Raw genomic sequence first — 7,500 nt, 5'->3', positions numbered from 1 at the left:
CCATCAATCTGTTTCTATTCACAAACGTTTTTATATGAATTGAATGCAATGCTCTTACAAAAATAATGTATGCAGAAACATTAGACTGAAAGAACACAGCCTAATAGAAATCATTCATTTCATGGCAGAAAAACAATATTTATCACGGCTAAAGAAAATAACAAGCTGATGGAAATACGCACATTCCTTGTTGGATATTATTTATGGCATAAAATGCATTGTTTGGTAAGACAAACAAATAGACGTTGTTCTTTCCTTATATATATATATATATATATATATATATATATATATATATATATATATATATATATATATATATATATATATATATATATATATATATATATATGCTTTAGATATATGTGTGTGTATTTATATTATATATGTATATATATATATAACAAACAAAAACATTGACCATTTATTGTTCTATCTGTTATGTATATATATATATATATATATATATATATATATATATATATATATATATATATATATATATATATATATATATATATATATATATATATATATATATATATATATATATATATATATATATATGATATATATATATATATATATATATATATATATATATATATACTAGTTGACCAACCCGGCACTGCCCAGGAAGACTCTGAACATCAACCGATGAACTTCTCTCTCTCTCTCTCTCTCTCTCTCTCTCTCCCTAACACCCCCTCTAATCTCTCTCTCTCTCTTTCTCTCTCTCTCTCTCTCTCCTATCTCTCTCTCTCTCTCTCTCTTTCTCCTCCCTAACAACCACTATACTCTCTCTCTCTCTCTCTCTCTCTCTCTCTCTCTCTCTCTCTCTCTCTCTTTCCCTTTCCTGTTAAGACAGTTGCTTCAGTTACATTGCCCAGCATTTTTGACATTTTATATTTCACCCATTCTCGCTCCCTCTTCTTATCGGGGCTGAATGTGGACTTAAAGGGCATCGTGAGTATCACCATTCATCTTAGAAACCTCGAAAACGATGAATTAGACACTAATATCTGTCGCTGGTTATTTTTGCATGTCACCCCTTCCCACCCCCACCCCCTTTGGTGCCAGTGATGTTTTACCCCCTTAACAGTATTCCTTTCCAGATAGTAAAGGCATATGTATACCGAAATGAGGTATGATAAATTCGCAAGTGTACTTAGATGAGGATTTGAGTCTCTGTACATGGTATTTTGCATGAGAACTTTCAGCTATATTTATAGAGACAGGATCAAACAAATATACAAACATACTGTATATGAGAAGGATTATTTCCCCATTATAATCAATCTTGCAATCCCCACCGATTAGTTATTTGTGTCAGCGCTAATCCAATGATCGCAAAGGAAGAGAATGAAGAAACAAAGGAAAATGGGAAATTAAAAGTTCAATTACCCTAAATATAAAAAGAAAAGAAACAAACATTCCCAGGTCAAAACGATTATGCAAAAAAAGAAAAAAAATGCCGGGGTCAAAATCCCTAACTGCGTGTCTCGCATTAGCAACTGTTGACGAAAATCTGATTTGGTAAACATCGCCTGCCTCCTCGCCCAGACAGTTTCAAGTGAAATCATTGATCCGATGACCTTTTGCGTCCATCCTAACCCCCTCCCCCTTCCCTATCCTCCCCCCCCTCACCCACTAATAACAAAGATCACGAAACATAAATTGTCCAAAGAGAGAGAGAGAGAGAGAGAGAGAGAGAGAGAGAGAGAGAGAGAGAGAGAGTGAGAGAGAGAAAATACGTCTGAGTTTCTTCGCGAAAATTGAAAAGAGAATTTGGAGAGGAATGTGTGTATATTTGCCGGGACGTGGACATTCTTTTCGTGTTCCTTAGGGAATGTTATATGAAAGAGGATACGTTGTTTTGTCACATATTACATTCTATTATATATATTTTATATATATATATATATATATATATATATATATATATATATATGTATATGTACATATATACATACATATATATACAATACATATATGTATATATATAATTTCACTATCTTTTACTAGTGTTTATCATTTCATTTCTAGTGTTTGAGAGTATACATATATATATATATATATATATATATATATATATATATATATATATATATATATATATATATATATATATATATATATATATATATATATATATATATATATATATATATGCATAAGCTTATTATTTCACATCAGGTATCATTTTATTTATAGTATTCCAGAGAGAAATTCATCTTTATTTTGGTTTTTGTGAAAAGCCTTCGAGATTGCCATTATGCAGACCTAAATTACAGGGATTAGAGATTTATATTCCATAAAGTGATAAATTGGTCACATTTTAATGCCCCCACAATTTCTATGGATTCTCAGATACTTCTGTTTATGTTGTGGAGTCTTACCAGAATAAAACACAATGCTACACAACCAGTATCTTATACAGAATTATAAGCACATACAGTAAATATGCGCTGCTATTATATGAAATTGTATGTACATGCGTTATTTGCATACTTACCTCTCCTGATGGCTCAGTGGTCAAGTCACTGTACATAGTTGTTCATAAATGAGACAGCGGTTCGAATCCTACTGGTAACGAAACACTTATCAATTAAAATTCCCGTGCATGTACGATATTTTCGAGGCATAGTGAATTCAATATTAACGGTGTTGCTGGCTTAATAAATGTAAATATATATATATATATATATATATATATATATATATATATATATATATATATATATATATGTGTGTGTGTGTGTGTGTGTGTGTGTGTGTGTGCATACGCATACATACATATATATATATATATATATATATATATATATATATATATATATATATGTAAAAAGGCCCATAAAACACTATTTGAACGTTGCAACCATATATTTCGAGCACTTCCTTCTGTGCCTCTGTTCACTGATAAAATATGGACAGATGAGATGTTACAAGAGTATATATACAAAGCATATGTAGGTGTGGCATTAAATCTCCGATGACATGCAGGTGACCGTTTCCCAAGAAGGAGGGAAAATAAACCATTCCCTAGTGGTTTTTGGCCTCATTAATTCCTGTCTGGCGATGCGTCTGGTGGTCGTATTTCCTGGAACACCTGCTTGAGAAGAGGCCTGAGGATTAACCAGTCGAAGTCATCCGATTTGCAATGTCCTCATAACTTTATATTGTTGGTTTGATTGATGACAGCAGATTCCGGCATCTTTCTTTTGTACGGACAGCCACTTTTGAAAACCAGCTCCGCCCTGCTCCAGTTTATCGTATGGCCTGCATCCCTGATATGCAGCAAAATCCCCGAACTCTCCGAAGCATACCCTACTGATCTTTTGCGCTCTATTAATCTTTGAGAGAGGGATCTAGCCGTCTCCCCCACGTAAATCTCATTAGAATTGCTGCACGGAATCTTGTAAACTCCGGCTTCTTCCCCTTTTTTATTTAAGTATACGTTAATGAGCGAGCTCCCGGTGGATTTGGGATAATGGAAAATAAAAGGATTGTTAGACCTGAGTTGTTCTGTGGCTTTTTGGGTGTTTTTGGAAGTTTTATTTTGTCGTTAAAATCTATTTGTCTGTTGCGAGTGGGACCTCTGTAGTATATTTTATTCGCTTTGTTAATAGCCATCTCGATAATGTGTGGTGGATAGAGCAGTTACGTTAGGTGTTGGCCGATCGTGTTGAATTCTTAATCTAGGTACCCACCTGAACATATTCTAAGCCCCCTGAGGAATGAGTTGCACCCTACCGTGATCTTTACGGAGACATCTTGGTAGCTTAAGAAATGAATATAGGAAACAGCGAAAGAGGGTTTCCTATATACTGTGAAAGCATATTTATTCTGTTCTCTTATGATCCGAACATCTAGGAACGGCAATTTTCCGTCCTTTTCCCATTCTGTTTTAAATTTTAATGGTCGGAACTAGCGAATTTAGTCCATTAAAAAATTAATTAAAGTCTCCCCAGCTATTGCCCCAGAAAGTAAAAATATCATCTACGTATCCAAGCCGGATCGTATTACGGGGTTTGATAGACGACAAAATTTCTGTTTCGAAATATTCCATGTACAAGTTTGCAAGAAGAGGTGATAGGGGACTGCCCATGCTACAGCCAAATTTTTGTTTGTAAAAATTACCGCTGAAAGAAAACATGTTGTTAGTTACACCGAGGTTGATTAGTTTTAGAGTTTTATCTATGCCAAGAGGAAAATGGTCTTCATATGGCTGTAACTTCCTCTTTAAAAAAGACAACACGTCGGCGATCGGGACTTTAGTAAATAATGACTCGACGTCTAGGCTGAGCAATTTGATGTGATTTGAGGGGATGTTTAAACTATTAAATACTTGTATAAAATCCTTTTTTATCTTCATATTATACTGTAGTATTACAGTAAAGACATTCATATATATATATATATATATATATATATATATATATATATATATATATATATATATATATATATATATATATATATATATATACATATAGATATGTGTGTGTTAACAAATTCCACCATATCCCAAGAAAAGATGAAATATCAGACAAAAATAGTAGTGCATATTGAATTCTAATAACGTAACAGTAAAATAAAACATAAATCTCTTCTTCCTGTGATGTAACACATAACAAAGATATATAAAAAAAAAATTCCAGAACTCGTCATACACCACTGCACAAAAAGAACTCTCGTTGGCATTCCAGCAAATAACGCCACATGCAGCGAAATAATAGCTCGGAAACCATGGCGGAAAAGATCAATACAAATTCAGCCCCCGAATTCCCGTCGAGTCTGGAAAGGACTGGAATGATTACGTCACCGCAGCCGCAGCATTAGTCTGGTGAATTAAGGTGGCGTTTGATATACGAGGAAAGTTTCCGGCGCGCGTTTGCACTTCGCCAGAAAACGAAGTCACATTAGGGAAGTCAGTACTCGAGGGTTTCATTGAAATTTCGGAAGTTTTGACTTAACTGAATTACTCTCGAGGGCAAACTTCTGCTCCAGAGACAATGGAAGAATATGGAATTATGAAAACTTCCATTGAAGGATATGGAATTATCATAACTTTTCGTTTGACATCATGAAGTGTAAGTGAAGGGTCGGTGATATGGGTTTTGATGTGGTTCTAACGCAGTATAACCTTATCATGACTGAGGCCTGTTGCATATTAGCATTGAGTGGGTTAATGGATGTTATCACTACTCGATATACTGATAATGCATTGGATTAAATTTCGAATTGTATATATATATATATATATATATATATATATATATATATATATATATATATATATATACTGTATATATATGAGTGTGTGTATATACATATGTATGTATGTATGTATGTATGTATGTATAAAAACTACTTTTTCTTTTTCCTTCACTTTCATAACTTTTTCTTTACTTCTTAATTTCCTTCTCTATACTAGCATGCTTTCCATACTGGGACCATTAACTTATAATAATAATAATAATAATAATAATAATAATAATAATAATAATAATAATAATAATAATAATAATAATAATTCTGATGAAAAGGGAACGACATTCAGGACAATTCTGAATAATAATTTACTCTCATTTATTCCTGCATTCCCTTCCTCCTTATTCTTTCCTCTCCTGACCTCTTTCTTCCTTAATTGTTGTTGACGTCTCCTAACCAATTCTATCTCAGTCCTCGGATCTTAACTCTCTCTCTCTCTCTCTCTCTCTCTCTCTCTCTCTCTCTCTCTCTCTCTCTCTCTCTCTCTCATTTAAAAAAACATCATGTTCCTTAGTTCCTTAGTTCGTCATTTATTATCATTCTTTCATTTCCCACATTCATTCTTAAGTAATGTATGTCGGCCTAAATGTCTTTTATGTTTAGTCTCAGTCTCTCCAGAGAGCCTCTATTATTACTGTCCGTTTCCCCAAACATATCTCTCTCTCTCTCTCTCTCTCCTCTCTTCTTCTCTCTCAAAATATTTTTTTTAACCCTTCATCCCTCAAACACTTATTCAATCCTTCTTTTCTTACTATGCCCTTCTAGTTATACAGTATATATATATATATATATATATATATATATATATATATATATATATATATATATATATATATATATATATATATATATATATATATATATATATATAAGATAAATGAAATTCGAAAAGTCGTCATATTCAATATTGTCGTTTCTAAAATCTTTGTACCACTTCTGTACAGTACAACTTACGATGACCCGATCACAAAGCTCTGTAAGTTTTTCAACCTGGCTTGCCTGCTTATACTTTTCTTTCTTACTAGCTTGAGAGAAAACTGGTAAAATATTTGTCCAAATATCTGTGTGTGTGTGTGTGTGTGTGTGTGTGGTTGTGGCATCCTCCTATACATTTGAAACTCTATTAAAAATTTGTCATAAGTTCATCAGATCTCATCATATTTTCACATGTCTATAATTAAATGGTATTTTTCCCTCAATATCCTATCTGAGTTCCAGTCTAATTCTCCTCCTTCTCTCCCTTTCTTTTGTCGTTTTTCCTCACCGGCGCACACCTCCATTTACCCAGGACCGTCGTCAGTCAGCCCCGAGAAAAGCACCTTTTCAAAAATGAAATTGCGGCGGCGAAGTCGTGATTAGTATTGCCTCGTCTGCGTCCCCGCTCCCCCCCCTCCCCACCCCCTTCGGGTTCATTAGTGCTTTCTTGCCCATGTCTTCTTTCTCCTCCCGGAATGAAGCTAATTACGCACCTTTCCTGCCGTATTATGGAATATTGATTAGATGGTTCCTGCCACGGATGTTTTCTCCGCGGTCCCTTTGCGACGGGAATTTATTTTTATTTTATTTTTTTTTTCTCCGGTCTCAAACTTCCGAAGCGATCTTCTTCGCTATAACTTTCGTCTGATAGAATACACAACCTTTGTTGGGCTAACAAGCTTCATCGGCTCGATTTGTAATTAGGTGGACTTGGCATGCCATTCCATCCCCAGATTTTACCTACTTGCCGAGACTTACGTAACAAATACCTCTTGACACATGAATTCAGTAGAGTCGTTGACTCGCTAAGGCGCCTCCTAGAAGTGGTGACAAAAGGAAGAAGAAGAAGAAGAAGAAGAAGAAGAAGAAGAAGAAGAAGAAGAAGAAGAAGAAGAAGAAGAAGAAGAAGAAGAAGAATAGGATGCAGGGACAGGTTGAAGAGGGGAGACATGGGAGAGGGGGAGGAGGACAAGGAGGAGAAAATAATAAAAAAGGAAACATGAAAATACAGAAATATTGATTCCAGTGATGATTATGATCGAAAATGATGCTACGCAGTCTATACGTCTGGTAGTCAGGTTACTAATAAGAGCATCAGGGGATCAAAATGCTTTTAGAAAAGAATGATTATTCTCCCCTTTGATGTACGTGTTCATACATATGCAGTGTTTCAGGACTGTGCCATCTATTGAAGTAGGATATATAGGAAGATTTAGTAATATATATAAGTGCGCATGCGTATATACC

The 7,500-nt window shown here is 34.2% G+C and overlaps 1 protein-coding gene across 2 annotated transcripts in view; it reads right to left on the bottom strand.

Moving 5' to 3' along the window:
* The window catches only part of LOC136854543 (GTP-binding protein Di-Ras2), a 261,584-nt gene that overhangs the window by 163,361 nt on the left and 90,723 nt on the right, over nucleotides 1–7,500 (bottom strand). The window lies entirely within an intron of this gene.

Source organism: Macrobrachium rosenbergii, chromosome 29, assembly GCF_040412425.1.
Source record: "Macrobrachium rosenbergii isolate ZJJX-2024 chromosome 29, ASM4041242v1, whole genome shotgun sequence".
Classification (NCBI taxonomy): domain Eukaryota; kingdom Metazoa; phylum Arthropoda; class Malacostraca; order Decapoda; family Palaemonidae; genus Macrobrachium; species Macrobrachium rosenbergii.
This window is presented reverse-complemented; position numbering and strand designations above follow the sequence as displayed.